Source organism: Falco naumanni, chromosome 3, assembly GCF_017639655.2.
Source record: "Falco naumanni isolate bFalNau1 chromosome 3, bFalNau1.pat, whole genome shotgun sequence".
NCBI classification, from domain to species: domain Eukaryota; kingdom Metazoa; phylum Chordata; class Aves; order Falconiformes; family Falconidae; genus Falco; species Falco naumanni.
Window position 1 is genome coordinate 14153526 of NC_054056.1, and position 16814 is coordinate 14170339.

The following is a 16814-nucleotide window of genomic DNA, read 5'->3' on the forward strand; positions in this document are numbered from 1 at the left end:
CGGCAGAAGGCTGCGAAAAAAGGGAAGAGTAAGGAAGGGGCACAACCCTTCAACACCCGCAGCAGTAACCCGCGGCAGGGCCTGGAGCAAGTGCGGTCCCGCTGAGGAGAAATGGTGATGGGCACCTCACACCGTCTGCTCGAGCCCAGGCCTTGGCGCTGCTGAGGGGTTGGTCTGTTCACAACACTGTCACTTTGGCCGCCATAGCTCAGGTGGCCCCTCGCGAGTAAGGGACTGGACACTTCAAATGACACTCAATTACAGCACATTTTAGAAGGTCCCAGGTGTGTAATCTCACCTGTAACACAATCTCACCTGTAGTGTGATCCAAGGACAGGCACTGATTTGTACATTCAGTTGGCTTCATCCGCTTTCTACCCTTTAATTCATGCCACACCTTTTAATACTTTAGCTGTGGCTAAAGTTGTTTGCACACACCTCACACACACCCCTCTCCTACAATAACTATCATGAACTTTTCCCTTAGATCATCAGTTAAGTACACTTTCTGATAAAAAACTCCTGTTTGAGAATGTGTGCCACCTTCCCATATCAGACTTAGTTTCAACGACAAACAGAAGCTCCTGAAGTGCAAGAAATCATTTTCCAGTCTGTCCTTGATCGGAAACCAAATTTTGAGCAAGGGTGAAACAAAACCACAAAGCATTTGGTTTCAGTGTCCATGCCATCCTGAAATCATCAGGAATTTTGTCACAAACTTCAGCCCAGGTAGGATCAAGCCCCTATATCAATGACAACAAGAAAACAGTCCTTCGCAGTTACCAAAACCAATCAGGTTTTCTAATTTCTAAATAGCATTTTCAACCACTACTACTTTAAAAAGGTCATAGACTCATCCGTGTAGCTCATTGGATTGTATTATCAGGATAAATCCACAAAGTGAGAACAAGTTAAGCCACTTGAGAATGTAACAGTTTGGGATTTTTTTTTTTTTTTTTTTGCCTTCTTCCTTTATGAAGAAATGTATTTTTTCAGGAAATGGGGGAGCTGCAAAGAAGTGACAGTCAGCGAGTGATGAGACAAACTTGAAAAAGAGGAAGCAATTGCTACATTTGGAGAAATACAGGCAACGTTACATTGCTTTTTAGAAAGTGCAGTATTTTGAGTCCCAGTTTCTCTTTGATCCTCCTCCTGGGCAATGTTAAGAGCCCAGTCTGCAAGGAATTAAGGAAGCAACAGACTTGTATGAAGTTAATGGTATCTTTAATGTAACTCAAATGTCCTTCAGGTGCTGAAAGATCCATTCAAACTGTAAAGTGATAACACAGCGTGACGCTAGGATGGAATATAGCACTAAGTTTTACAGAGTCAAAGAATTCATCAGTAAAACAACACTTTCCAGCAGAGAGGAACCACACTCAGACACGGTGCCTTTGTCAGCCATGCCTGTCCATATCAATTACTGACTACAAAAGCTAACCAAGTAGTAAATTTACATTGGAGTTGGCTCTTGTGTGTTTTTTTTCCAAATTCATTAAGATGAAAGTGCTAAATCACTACTAGAGCCATTTTCCACAAGAACACGTATTGGCTGTTAAACATTTCAAAGTGGCAGGGTTTTTTCCCACACAGTAACTTCATGCAGTTGCTCAACATTTCGCAAGAGGCATGAACTCTACAACATGATGAACGCTTATCCTCATTAATTGGTGGAGATAAGACTGCTAATCAGCTGAGCCTATCCTATTTATAAAAGAGCTACAGTTACAACAGCAGCTCTGAGCTGCCCAGGTTCAGCAGCGACCTTGGAAACTCTGCTTGCTGGTCTGGATGAATATAAGTCGGACTGGTAACACCTCTTCCCTCCTCTACAAACTGAAGTGCCATGAGAAATAGTAGAGTCTTATGTCCCTTTTGAGCATGTCCTCCCTACCATCACGATCAGAACAGTGTAGCTCAGCACTCTAACCCAGATTGTCCTTCCTTTCTCCCAGGGAAGACACTGGGAAAAAATAAGGGGAAACGTTGTCAGTAACATTGAGAAATAAGCATGAAAACATGCTGCTTTTTTCTACTAAGGGTCTCAGTTCTGTGAAATATAATTTGGCTTTGAATTAACAAAAAAGATAATTTAACAAAAATGCTATTGCTTGTTTGACTAATTGCACAGAAGACTGGTGCCTGATACAGAGAAGCTCTGTTCAATCTCCATCTACAGCCCAAACCTACCTTCAGCAGTAGAAAGGACTTCCACTGAACAGGAAACAATTAACAAATTGTCTCTATTAACACCTATCAAGGTTGAAAAACATAGTTCTTACCTCCCAAATTTAATTCCAGTCTCTGATGACTCAAAATTCCTGAGGAATCATGAGAAATAAAAATGTACCACAAAGTTTAAATTCTGAAGAAAATGGTGGCATGTGAGTGTGACAAGTAAGGTATTTATCAATGGTCACAAACTACAAAGCCGCTGACATAAAGACAAAGAAATGTATGCCACAGCATTGCATTCGTTATTCAGGCTGATTACAAACACCTCCAATCCTTACGTAAATGTCATTATCCCAATTTTAAAGACTGAACTAGATTAACTGACTTGCACAAGGGTTAATAAATCTGTGGCAAAGCTGAGATAAGCAATTGGGAATGTTGGCTTGTAGCCCCACACTCAATCCACCTGACAATACAGATCGTGTTGGATAACGTCACGATAGGATTGAGAGCTGTTAGACAGTAAAGAAAACCTAGGTAGTAAGGAGCAGAGAGATTCTGGGGAAATCAAACAGGTCAAGGGCAGTACCAAACAAGCACCCAGGACTTGCCTCCTATCTCGTGGCAGGATGTGGAGAAGAGACCTATGGAGAATGGCTTGGGATACATCTTGGGGAGTTTTGGGAGGTGGCCCTGTCTCTCCCTGCGTGACTACTGGAGTCTGTTTTTCTGCCTTCAGAACAGATAAAGACAGTTACTTCCCTCTTTATCAATTTGTCAAGACTGTAACCTCATTGATACAGGAAATGCCTCTTTGCACGCGCCTGAGAAGCACACAGTCCATGCTTTATGGATTTCCAGTTGCTACCCTAATACAAATAAGAATTAAAAACAAGGTTTACTTACTACACCATGTTCACAGGAAACCTGGTGATTCTTTTTAGGAAAGACCTTGATTCACAGGAGATCTTGATTCATTTTAGGAAAGCAGCCTGATTAATTAGAAAATTTAAAAGCTTCTAGTTGCTTCAGTTTCCCTGGAGAAGACAGAATAAGGTGTTTGATAGGCAAGCACTGAATTTCAAGCCAAATTACTAGCTAGATGTGCAGTCCAGAAGAATTAATTCTGTTTTCTGTAGGATCACTCTAAAGTCAAACATCTCTTAAGCCTTTACTAGGCTAAACTTTCAGATTGACAAAGCCAACATTGTCCACAATTCCAAGTGGAGAGACTAAAGGGAACTCAAGAGAAAACCTCTTGGTTTTCTATTAAATACCTTCACCCTGACTGTTTGGGGAGATCTGGGTGATTGCAGTTGCTATCTACCCCAAGCCACCAGTGCCTCCAACACTTACAACAGGAATATAGGAGATATGTCAGAATCCAGCCTTAGGGAATTCTAGCACTTTCTCAATATTTCAAGGAAACTGTCCTCTTTGTGTCACCTTGGCTGTCATTGGAACACACCCCATCACTGTAACAAACAGCTAGAAGAGTGAAATTGCAACTTCAGCTACCAGCTGGCTCTTGATAGCACAGGCAGCTGGTTGTTCTAGGTTCTTTACTTGCCAGAAGCCACTCAAGTCAAGCAAGTAAGATAAACACGCTAGTGTAATAATGGAGGAAGTTGGGTCACAAGCTTTCATAACTGCCCAAACTTCGAGAACAGTCTAACGAGCAGCACCAAAGAAACTGAGTAAGATGGTTCCTTTACATTCAATTCCTCTTTGTTGTCATGCAATATCAGTCACGTTGACATCTGGAGACTGTTATGCATCTATGGAATGATTTTAAGTAAAAACAGGCACAAGCTCAACAGGTGACATGAAAAGTAAAATGGCCAAACCCTGTTGTTGTTACTAGCAAGGATTAGCAAGCAAAAGAATTACCACTGCAGGCTTTTCTTGTCTAAGTGCTGTCAAGTATAAAATACTATGTTCTTGTTCCAAAGAGAATGTAGACGGAAGAGTCATTCTTACGTCTAAGTTACCACAATAAAACCTTAACACATACCAGCTGACTACAGTCTGTACCAAGTAGTCATACAATGTGCTGCAAACATGCACATTCACTACTACAGTGTGGCTGATGCTTGCTAGCTCGTTATGAGTTAACACTTACATTTCTGCTTTGAAAGTCAGTAGCGAGCCCATTTGCAGCTTGGTCACGAACAAAAATTTCCTTGCAGCCCTAAGACACTACAGTTGTAAGTCCAAGAGCTTTGCTGTCCTCAGCTGGCAAAATTATTGACATCTTCCTACTATATGGCTCTAAAGTCATTGGAAGTAAGCACTCCTTAGCAGTGGCTGGTTTATCAGACAGACTGTACTCTTGTATTAAACACTTAAAAAAGCCAACAGTCCCTGGATTACCAAATTACTCTTCCTCTGTTATTTTTTTCTTGTAACTGAGGCTCTTTTGTTCCTTTGACTTTTAGGTTTGTGCTGTCCAAATTACTAGCTAGATGTGCGTGATAGCACATGAAAGAAATCTAACCAGTGTCTTGGTATTACCACGGCACTCTTATTTTTTATTTATTTTTAATAAACTTAAAATCTTGCTGAAAGACCTTCATAAGTGAGTGTCTGGATTGCGATTTGCTGATGAGAGTCTTATGGAATCGGCTTGCTTTTCACGCAGAGGTGAGCCAAACCAAGGCCAATGCCAACACAACATGGACTTGAGACAGAAATAATGCTTGGAAAAACCTATGCAAAGGGAAAACTTAAAAATAATTCTGAAAACAGGAACATGTAAAAACAGTTGATGTGATCAGTACAACACAAATGCAGAGTCAACAAATTTGGAATCCAAAAGCTTCAGTGTAAGTAAGATTAATTCTGAATAGAAGCCTTAAATCACACCCTTCTAACTGTCAAAAACAGAACTGAGGAGAGACTAGTCTCTGCCAGCTACTGGTGCATTTGCATTACAATTATCTATACACCAGCATTATTAACATTCTTCTTTTCATGTATTCAGTTCCCTTGTATTTTGCAGATGCTCAGATCACAGATGCATTTGAAAACCTTCCCGTTCAAAACCTTTGTTCTAGTTCTCAGAAAGCCACAGAAAGGTGCTGAAGATATCCTTTTCCTTTCCACAAAAGGAAATATACCTACGAAATAGCTTATACTAAAAGAACCGCCTGCACTATAGTTAAATGATCCTTTTCTTCATAGAAAAGAGCAAGGTAATTTTTTCAGATAAGAGAATGACACACAAGAGGTCTGCACCTGCATTTACAACAGCTTGGGTAAAATTACTGGTCCTGCTCCCTCAGACAGGAGGCTGAGTGACTGTGGATCCCAGTGAAACCTCTCTTTTCCCTAAGACATTTGCGCTAGAAAAAGTGCCAGAAAGAAGCACTGGTCTGTTCTTGTAAGACTGACTTGTTCCCATGATTCATAATAAGCTACAGTTAGGCACCAATTTACCTTTCCTCTTCATTCCAGATGATTTTCCTAATTAGTGGTCAGGCAGCTATTTAAAAAAAGCAAATTACCAAAACATCATCCAACAATAACATCCATGCATATTGCCATCTCCCATCAGACCTATGTCTCCACCTCATTCCCCCAGTTAACTATTTCTTCCTTAAAGACGTTTCTTTTTAAACCTAACAGAAAACCTTTAGTTTCCTGCATTTGCTGATTTCTTCCTCTGCTGCTGGAGAACAAACTTTCGAGCATTTCCAGTTCTGGCAGTGTTCCCTGCTAACCCTCAAAGCTTTCCAGCAAGCAAGGCTGATCCTGAATCATGCTTTCGCTTCCTGTTTGTCTCCCAAGTATTCCCCTGGTGTGAGATGGCAGCAAAGTTAGTCAGAAAACATTTCAGTAACCAGGTCAGCAACGTAATGTTTATAAGTCTATTATTGAACAACTCCTAAACAGAGGGAAATAGGGCTTGGTGATACCTCAAGAGGTCATTCCTTTGCCCCAAGGCAGGGATCAATTCTATCCATGTCATGTCTAGCAAAAATTTACCAAAACTGTTCTTAACGTTTGCTAATGGTAGAAACACTATAGCAACCCAAGGCTACATATTTCAGTGTTGTAACCATTACATTACTAAGCTTTTTCTAGTGTTACATTCTGATACTCCGTACATCCTTGATACATTCAGAACTCAAATTAATTCATCAGGGACAAGGGAAAAAAAAATAATCTATTAATTCCAGCAGCCTTTTACACAGAAACTTCTGTCTCTTCTCAGTCTTTTTTTTTTTTTTTTTTTTTTAAGATTGAAATGCCTCTGCTATCTTAAACAGTTCTTACACAGTATGATATCTACATCTCTGATATTTTCATTGTTGTCTTCTGGACATTTTCCAGCTTATCCATGTTTTTCTTACAGAACACGACCTGACATTGCAACCATTACGCTGCTTGAAACTACCACTGCATCAGAAAAGTTACTTTACAAGGCTTGCAGGGATAATTCCATTTGTACAACCTAGGATAATGTTAGCCTTCTCTGCAGTGGCATGATGTTGTTGATTGACATTTAGCTGGGGATCTGTTTAAATTGTGTGATCCTTGTCCAAAGCACTGCTGCTGATCTTTGCCTTCCCATTTGTATTTTTGCATTTTCTTACTTCTCCTACACGAGGCAGTACTTTTTCCTACTGATCGTTACCTATTTTTTCTGGACAACTTCTCTAACTGACCTAATCACCACAGAGGTCACTGTTCTCCAATGTATTTGTAGTCCCATTCATTCTCACATTAGCTACTCAAAGCACAGTAAATGATAAAGGCTTTCCTCACATCTTTTGCAAGTTTACTTTTAAAGCAACTGATTTTTTTAAAAAACATTTAATTGCTACAAGACTTAAAATGTGAAAGTACTTGAAATACATGAGAAATTCTGAAGTCAATACTTGGCTTTTCAGATACTTGGAGTGACAGCTTTTAGCCAGTTTGACTTGTCACACAAAACCTTCTTGGGTACAAAAATTGTGCCAGTTGCAATGACCACAGCAGAACGTATACATGTTGGCAGAGCAAATGCAATTCTCTCAGCTTATGAGTATGGCTGTAACTGCTTCCCCTTACACCGAGCTTGTATGTGTGAACACACACAGAGTGCTATAACCGTGTATGTAACCCTGCACACATTTGCTTGGCACCAATTCTCATTCTTTACGTGTTCTGGAGTTTCCCTGTAGCTTCCAGAATTGGAATTCCTACAGCCTACAGTCACCTCTCAGGGCTTGTCAGGTAGTTCACAGGCTCAAGCAAAGGTGTATGCCCTGCTCTTCATGGTGTGGGACTGCTGTCCCCTCAGGACAGGAGCAGCAGGAGTGTGTGCCCCCAGGGCAGAGGTACCCAAACAAGTCTGTGCCACAGGGAGCGGCAGAATTGCCGCTGCTCCTATAGCACCACTGCACCTTCTCCCAAAACCTGCACAGAGGTGGGCAGGGAGCAGGAAATCCTGGAAACCAGGGAAGAGCTGCTGTAAAAACTGCAGCAGCGCCCTCTGGCGTTTAGGAGATGGTGCAAAGTTCTTAACTGAGCTTAATTAATGAAGGGCAAGTCGTCCACGGGTTGAAGCACAAAAGGTTAGCTTTGTAACTAAGCTCAGTAATGCCACTTACACCATCTCTGTGACAGCAGACTGGCCGTCAGCCAGATGCAACTCGTTGTTCTTTCCCACATGGTTCCCTGCAACTTTTAAGTCCACCCAGTTTGGAACACACAAGAGGTTGGCTTTGCTATTCCTTTACACATAGGCTGTGTAAAGATTGAGAGTAGAAAAGAAGTAGTATCTCCTCATCATGCTTTGTATTTATAAATCAATGCAGAAGATTCAGGAAAACAGCATGTTTTGCCATGGCATCTAAGAGGGACAGAAGGATGCAGTAAGACTTTGTATTGTAGGTTTCACAAAGGAGTATTGTTTCTAACAGTATTCCCTAACAATAGCAGTTGTATATTCCCAAACCACTCAATACAAGAGTCTCTGGAAACACGCAGTAGGGCATATTTCCTGGTATAAATCATGTATTGAAAAAATTATGCTGGCCTGAGCATTTGCTTACCATCTTTCATCAACACAGCATCTTACACGCACTTCAACCTACTACACACACCACAAAGTCATTAGCGACCAGTAAATTACTAATAGGTTTTGTATAATTGCTGGCACTCCTATTGTGGAGTATAAATCTGTCACAAAATTTAAGACTTTGTTCGTAGGGTTTTGTTATTTATTTTATTTCCCTACTCAGAATGTAATCACGACCCATTGAAGTAATATAATAAAAATATAGATGATCTTCAACAATATGAAGACCCTTAACAACATACTACACTGTTTACCTTTTTGTGTGTTAGTACTTTGTCATGTTTGCAACATTTTTGTGGGATCCTCTTGGAAGCTGTCAGCCCCTCTAATGCTTATCGTTGATGGGAAGAGCCTGTTGTGTAAGAAGAGGGTCCACCTCTCTCCAGGGAGGTATGGATCTACATAAATCAGACCCTGGCAGGAAAAATAAGAGGGAAAAAAAAAGCTGACAAGGACAGGGGATCCAGGTTAGAATAAGAAAGAGCAATGCAGGAGGTTGAAACAATATTCATGAGCCTGTGAAAGGCTTGGGAAATTAATAGGTGGTCTCTAGAAAAGCTTTGCCCTACTGGATAAGTAGACCAGAGAACGGAAAAAGCCCCACATTTCAATGAACTTCCCCCTGTTGAGCTTCCTTCACTCACATCAACAGACTGAAGGAGAGGTTTTGAGGAGAACATATCATACCCCCTTTGGAACAACATTCTTATAACTCGTAAAGTGGAGCAAAAGAACAAAAGTTAGGCTTTCTCCAGGGATGAACCACAGTAACAGGTACCAAAAAATCCCAGCTACCTTACGCTGCAGGCTCGTTAGTGCTGTATTAGATGCATTTCCATTTTAGGTGCATTTCCACCACAACAGGGCTAGGGCATATAAAACATGATGAGCTTGCCTCATCGTAAGGGCTTATCTTTGCATATCATTAGAAGATATGATGAGTGTTCTCACAGGGTTAATGCAACAAGGAAGACCATGCTGTGGCATTTAGAATAATCCAGAGCCGCTACGTGGCAACTCTGGCAGCAGCAGCACAGCCAGCTGTACCGAGGGCATGGCAGCTGCCATTCCTAGCTTTTGGTACCTCGATTGCCCTTGAGCCACACCTTGACATTGAGAAAGACCTCTACTCTTGCAAATCCTTATGGATCACTCCGGGACAAGTGCCCAGGCTAAACGGGGCATCAGCAGCAGGTGGCAGCTGCAGCCTGGCACTTCCAAGCCAGTGAGGCACGCTGGGTTCAAAGCAAAGTCAAATTTTGTTTCATGGTACAGCACCCCAGACACAGTGGACTCGGTGAGGGTCTCATGCTCACCATGGGATGGTATCTTGCAAAAGAGCATATGGAGGCAGACATCAGTTCTATCAATTTGCAAGGTCGTGCCCCACTCTATGCTGTGTGCGCATGGAAGCAAGCCCGTCCATAGGTCTCTATAGGGATACCTTACCTCACCGAGCGACTTGCAGAAATGAGAGCCTCATGTTACTCATATCCCAGCTGCTATTTTCTCCGCATTTTAAACACACTCTCCTAACATGCTCAATTGTATGATATTAAATCACAAAGGCATAATATTTTTTGTAGATGGGCTGAAGTTTCAGGTCTATTTTAATACATGTCCATAAAATTAAGAAATACCCTCCACTACCCTTCACCTATGGCAAGACAGCATCTATAAATGCTCCTTGCTTTGGCAATTACATTAGCAGTGTGAAGTTGCAGGCGGGGGTCAAGATTTACTTGTACTGGGTTCTGCCTACGAAGCAACAGGAATCAAATCCCACAGCTAAAAAGCTTCTGATGAACTTTAGGGTCTTGTTCCCTTACATCTCTCATATTTGTTTCCTTTCATAAAATACGCTGGGAAATTCATGCACATTCTGTCAAACATCACTCTGGAACCAGAATTTCAAATCTCAACATAAGTGACCAGAAATAAAGCTACTTAGATCTAATTAACATAATAGTTCATTATACGGTTATGACTACAGGGTCAGAAGCCAGACCCCAAATGTCACGCAAGTCTAGGAAAAGCAGTATTTGATGTTCACATATGGTATAACCTTCACTTTCCAGCAATGAAGAGTCCATACCCGACCACTCATGCGAGCAAAGCTCCTAAATGACGTATGGCACTACTAGGAATTAGTTCTTAACGCTTTCCATCGGGATCGCAAGTCTTTTATTTCAGCCAGCAATAGTGCAGGTAGCCCCTCTAAAAGGGTAGGATACACATCAGAATCACTTGCAGGCTGTTTCACCAACGATCCTCAGAAGCTCTGGACTAAGAATGAAAGTTGCTGGCTTTGTGACATGGAAAAGGAGGGGAAGGAAAGATCCAAGTAACTTTCAGATGTGATGCAGCTGCCCAGTTACGTAATTTTTCAAAGAGCCCAGACAATTATTTTACGGTCTGGTCTTCCTCCACAGAGCTGAATTTCCATACTGCAAAGCATTAAAGCCTCTCACTACCAACAAAACCAGGGCTGTCACCCGAGTAGGGAGAACAGGTTCATAAATCCCCTTTGATATAACTGCAGAGGATGTCCTGTGAAAAACTCAGCCAAATGCAACTCCCAAGATTCTCTCTACTAGAATAAACTGTAAAATTAAGACTATTCATGCTTTACCTGGCTTACACCCAAATGTGTTACAGCACATTTCCTCCAACAATACCAGAATGTCATGCTAATCCCACCCTGATCCTGTTGCCATCATCTTTTGCTGCTCACTAGAGTGATTCTGCATGGCGGAAAATGATGGCAACTGCCAAGATTCATCAGCCTGAGCAAGCGGATGTCAGGCAGGAAAAGCAAACTTGAAGGAACACTCTTCTCGCCAAACACAGAACCGCAGGCCGGGGAGCAAGCCCGTTTTCCTACTCAGCCATTACACGACGAGGGTAAATCGCAAGCATCTCCACGCCACAGGCTCCCTGTATACAAAATGGAGGAAACTCCCTCCTCATGGGAGTACAATGAAATCTGCTGGGAGGTTTTTGCCTTTTTAGCTGGAGACACATGCAGGCATTGTGTTACCAAGTTGACAAAGCAGTTCAAAAGGGCACATGCAGGTTTGGCAAGAGATTTTGTAAAAAAAAAAAAAAATTGGAAATGGTTCAGATAAAAAGGCTTCTTTGCAAACATCTTGCTGCTGCAATATAGCTGGTGAAAGAAAACTAAACAGCCTGCTATTGTAGCACTGCTCCTTGCCATTCAAAATGTAAACAGTAAAGCATTAGAAATAGTTAAAACTCTTCAGACCCAACATGAGGACAGAAAGGTTTTGAAGTTCTTAGCAGCTGCACTACTAACCGTAACTGCACATTTTCCATCCAGCGCGCACCACAAGTTTTAATTGATGACGCTGGTTGAACTACAAAGAACTGACAAGAATAGTTTAGAAACTAAGGGTGAGTACAATACAGCTGCCACACTGTAAAACAGGTCCAAGAAGTTTAATTTATGTTTTTAGTAGAGAACCAGAAGCTAGCCCTGTTAATTTAAGCTCTACAATTTGGTGAGGAACTTTCACTTTTACCAGGATCAGAGCTGAGGTCAGAAGGCAGCCTGGCTCACATGTGGTATTTCTGGTTAAGTTACTCTTGGCGTAGAGAACTGTGACAAGCTTCAAAGAACAAGAATGATCCTCTTGCTTATGAAAGTTTAACCTTCAGTTCTGATAAGCTGTTCCTTGGAAGTCTATCTGTAACTGCTACATTTCCTGCCACCACATCTGATGCTATCACCTGATTGAAATAAGCCATGGGAGGAGAAAGATAAAACTACTCGACAGGATCATTTTTTAATTCCAACATCACTTTTTAGAGCTGCCACTGACACCAGCTTGGGCAATGCATCTCATTTTCCTCCACATTGAATGCTCTTCCTTTTTAGCCTTCCTTTATAATTCAGGTTAATACCTCATACCCCAGGCAACTCTCACATTGCTTGACAGTGGGAACTCGGGACAAGATTTGACAAGCTTTTCAGAATGCAGCGGGTTAAACACAGATCTGATGCAAGTAGCACATGAAATATAGAATTGTTCAATTAAGTGATGCGGTCATAGTTGGAAAAGCTCCCAGATCCCTCATTAGTGCAAACTGGTGTCCATCACGCCCTGAGCTATCACTCCTCGAATACTTAATTGTTCATTCAAGAGCTCAGATCCCCACTAGGCAAAGAACAGCAGCTGTTGAACAGTTAAACAGCTCCTACCTCTGTAAGAAAACTTGGGAGGGGCCTGGAGGGGCCAGAGGAAAGGTGGAACTGGTACTCCTAAGTGGAAATCCCGATGATTTCTCCCTTCACCTATGTTTTTGTTGCTTTCAGAAAGAAGAAACCAGGGTGAAAGGAACTGTTAAAATGCTTAAACACTGAAAAATAAGGCTTGAGCTTGAGTTTTCATTGACTCAAGAAGATGGATGGACTTCAGCTCCAGCAAATACCATCAGCTTGTCATTTTTATTTTTCTATTGCCAGAAGGTGTCTTCCCAAGCCCTCCTGAAGAAAAAAAGGTGAGGTGAAAGATACTATTTGAAGAGGTTTTTATCCCCAGGCTTTCTTTGCTTGATGATGCCAACAGTGAATGCATTCATGATTTATGGTCTCAGACTATAAATCACACTTACAACAAAATAAACTAAGCAAACTATATCCTGCCCCTCCTGTTGCAGCTGAAGAAGCAGAAGTAATACATCCCGACCTAGGGGATGGAAATGGAGTATCCAATGACATTCACACTTTCACAAAGACGGGTCCACAGGCAAGAGTTCCCTGGCAAACGCAGGCATAGAACTATTAATGCCACAGGAGCAGAGGTGTTTATCAATATGTAAGACACTTCTTGTTTGTGATTAGCAAGATTTTTAATTGCTCTGTGAGTTAGAACCTCTTAGAAACATTTCTGGTAGTCTGCAGTATGTATATGTACCTACAGGCTAAGGGAGATGTAACAAACCTGCGTGTTTCTCTGTATTACCTGCAAAGCACAGCCCGTGTCACAGGTGGTACAGACGCTGATGTTCTCTACTTTTCCAAAACAGAATTGTTTAGAAACTCTCACAGCTTCTTGTATTATTTGATTTAAACAGTCAGTGCCACTAAGCACAGAATTAAATAAAGGTATTCCCCTACTTGGCTGCAAGAGAGGGACTCCTGTGGGTGGTTCTGAAAATCTAGAAAGGTCTCTAGTGATCTGCTTTCTGACGCACTGACGGACAGCCGCGGCAGCAACGTTAGGTAAGACTCCAACAGCCAGACTTCAAGGTAATTTAACCATGATATCATCACATGGGTTAGAAACGCGGGAGCTCAGTTGTAGTTCTAATTTCACATCATGGGTTTGTAAAACTCGTGTAGGTCTGCAGACCATCTTACAGCAAAGCACACAAGCTGGTTCACGGAAAAAGACTCAAAAAACCATGAAAGCAAATTCCAAACAGTTTTGCTTGGTGTGAAGAGGAGACTGAAATAACCTTCCATTAAGTGAACTACAAACTGTACCTAGACCATCTCATGTACTATTTAATGCCCTCTGGTTACTACCACAGTATTCTGAGCACCTTCAGTGAGAAAGAACACAGTGCAAAAAACCTTGCAGTTCTAAAGCTTGAGTAACTTTAAGTGCCAGATGTTGTCTACCACTCTAATTCTTGTTCTTCCCACTGGATTAAGCATCAGCTTCAGGGAGCCAAGGATCAAACACAATTATTCCCATTAGACCTTGTTTCACTTTTGTTTATAGCAGCACAGTAAGTAAATTGCTAAAAAAAAAAAAAGACAAGGAACTATGGTGAAAAAATATCAATGAGAGTTTAAGTAAATATATGCATTTACATATGATTACAGCATGACTCACTCTGTCAAGCATGAGCCAGTGTAGAAGATGATCTGCTGCTGCCTACTTGCTGCTCTTCACTCAACACGGATCCTTATTTTGCGAGAGACAAAACCCGATTATTAGAATTTTACAGATCTTAAAATAAGTTTGCTTTTGTAAACAAGGACTTGGAATTTATGTGATGGTTCTATCAGATACAAGAATAGTATCTATCACAGCCATACTCATTCCCACTGTACAAAGGTGCTTCACTACACTGCTAGATAGAAGCAAACAGCAATCTGACCTTAACGTGAATACCTTGTCAATCAAAGTAGCTTCACTATAAACTCCAGATCCCGATTCCTACTTAAAGCAGAGGAAGAAAGCTGAAAAGAGCAAGCACTTGGGATCAGAGCTGTGACACAGCATGTTAAAAATGTTGAGCGGGAGTTCAGATATACTGGGGGTGGGGGAGACGCAGAGAAGAGCAGAGAATTAATGGATGGAGGTCATGAAGCAAGCCTTAGTATATTCTAAATAAGACTTGGATTTAAAGCAAAGAGACCCTGCTCTAGTTAACACTGGCTCATTTTAACCTCTCCACCTCTGCCATCTGAAGTTTTTATGTTAAAAGTTAGAAAAAAAAATCCCTCTAAAAGTTAGGAAAAGCTCGTTTTGTTTTGGGAAAAAAATCCGAGCCTCTTCAGTGGACTCTAAGGCTACACAAAGAAGGTGTTTCACATACTAGGAACACATACCGCAGGCAGATTCAGCACAGGCTTTTATGTCACACACACGCTTTCTCCATACTGACCACCCATCTCGTTATGTTTGATACCACCAGATGGAGCTGCACTGTTCGTACTTCCACATGTGATTTTCATGAAACCTCAGCATTTAACCATCTTGAAGAGTTCATCCTTTTTACCAGACTCTTTCCTCGCTTATCTATTTTGTCATTTAAAAATCTGTTACGTCAAATCAACTTTTCATTTTCACTTCCAGCTCCACAGATGATTACCTCTCAGGGTCAATCCCATCTCACCACACTCATCTAGAGCAAATGGCTTATGAATAACTAAAGAAGGAAAAGAAGATTCTCTTTGTTCTATTTTATGACAAAATTGACATGGTTTAAGCCTGGAATTACTTGAATGAGTATTTTGTGGGGCCTGTGTTTCTAAAGGGTGAGTTTTTAGCAGCCAGCTCCCTGCGCAATGGGGCTCACCCAGCTTTTATTCACATTTCTATGGCTTCAGTTTTCTACGTGACATAGTGGGTAATTTCACAAACACAGTCTGTGTTACTATCCCATCCATGCTTTTCAAAATACTCCTTGGAGACTTCTTAGTATTGACATTTGAAGAAAAAGGTGAGTAGCCTGTTTCAGAAGGATTCAACTTTGCCTTCCTTTAATGAACATATTTTGAGCAGGCCCAGATCATCGGGGAAGCGCTCTGCAGTGCTGGCTCCTCGTCTGGCAGAGCCACAAGCTGTCCGTATTGGACAACAGTTGAGGAATGGCCATGGCAAGCGGGTGCTCAAGCTTTCCTACTTCTGCTGAACTGATTTAAGCCATAAAGCAAGTGCTACATGAGGAAACGTCTCCCTGGTCTGCATTTCAACGCTCTGAAATACGCAAAGGAGACAAACTGGCAGCCGCAGTGTCCAGCCCCAGATGTGCAGCCCTGGCCAGCCCCAGATGTGCAGCCCTGTGGTCAGGCAGCCAGAAACCTGCCAGTCGCACACCAGGGAACAGGAACCGCAGCTTGTCTGAGCAGCATTCCCTGCAGAAAGAGTTTAACATGACCAGTTCAGCCTGCAACAACAACCAGCCACAGCAGAACCAAAACCTTCATTTTCTCCGTCCCAAGTGACGACAGAGCCAACCCCTGGATTTTGATTTACCAGCAGGTTTCACAACAACAGTAAGAAAAGGAGACAGAGCAGGAACTTTTTAAATCTTCAGGTACACTAGACCAAAGTAATGATGTCTACATCAGCAGATAACACTGCTAACAAAAAAAAGCCATGTGACAGGACACAAGCAGCTGCCATTCAGACATAAGATGTCTGCTCCCATTGCTGAGCAGACAGGGAATTTTCCCGTGACAGGGCCATCCACATCAGGGCTCCCAAGGGAACAGGCTAAGCATCCCTGTTCTACAACAGTGCAACTGAAATCTACTGTTTATTCCTTCAAAACTTTCTCCAGTACTTCTTTCTCCCTTTCTAGTAAAACCCTGAAACAGAAAAAATTCAACTTCTCACGTGCTTTAGGAGAATTATTACACGTTGGAATGCAATACAGATAGCGAGCAATTCAACTCAGATCCATTGAGCTACCTGGTGTTTAAAACAGAAGCAGAATTTCTAAAGACTTTATAAAAATAAAAACAGTGTATGACTATACAAAAATAGTCAACTGCTGTTATAACTTGTTCATTTATTATTTTTTTTTATTCTTTTCCCCAAATCTGAATTCATGGTTACACCTACACTAAAAACAGTGCTACTCGTAACACTGATCTGTTTCAGACCAAGTTACACAGAACTCAGCAAGGGTGGCAGGTTTTATTGTTTACTTTGCCACTTCCCAGAAACCAGATCATTCTATTTTTAGCTCTTACAAGGCACGATTCAATCAGTAATTCAAGTATGTTTCCCAGCTGATTTAAAACATACACTCCAGGTCACAATGATCAACAGTCAGAATGGCCAACTCCACTCTTGGCTAGTAG